Source organism: Phalaenopsis equestris, unplaced genomic scaffold, assembly GCF_001263595.1.
Source record: "Phalaenopsis equestris unplaced genomic scaffold, ASM126359v1 Scaffold000149, whole genome shotgun sequence".
NCBI lineage: Eukaryota > Viridiplantae > Streptophyta > Magnoliopsida > Asparagales > Orchidaceae > Phalaenopsis > Phalaenopsis equestris.
In genome coordinates, this window is record NW_018164591.1 from 398,614 (window position 1) to 399,261 (window position 648).

Below are 648 nucleotides of genomic sequence, written 5' to 3' on the forward strand. Positions count from 1 at the left end.
TCACCAGTCGTATAACGAACACCTCGAGGTTTCTCATTGAGGATGAAGAATTGACAATACAATAGTGCCGCACAATCATCTCAAAGCTAGGGTCTCTCATACATGGACCGAGGGTTACTATGATTTACCCTCTGCTCAATAGAATAGTCTCGTTCTGCCGACATGAGCCACTCATCCAAGGATCGATGGTCAATAGCCAAAATAGATCAACCGTCGACAAAGCCTAGCTGACTAAATCAGTCCCGCCAACCCAAAGCTAACCTATTTCTTAATAGCTGACCACGACTGTATCTACTCAGCCTAACCAATCAAATCGATCTTACTGAGCCGAAGTCATGCTAGCCCGGCTAGACTGAGTCATATGGTAGCCAAGCAGTAGCCTAATACATGTAAAATATTTAGAATATATTGTATAACCCTCATTAAAGAAGGAGTAAAAATGTAATATCATATATTATACCCTCCCCTATGGTGATTATATTATGAGAAAATCCTAATAAACAAGACATTTTACTATTCATTACTGACGTTCCCTTGGAGTGTGATTCACAGATAAATCAGGATTCAACAATACCACACATTTAAATACCGAACATCTTAACATAATTCTATCTTCATACGGTGGTATGTATATATATATATATATAT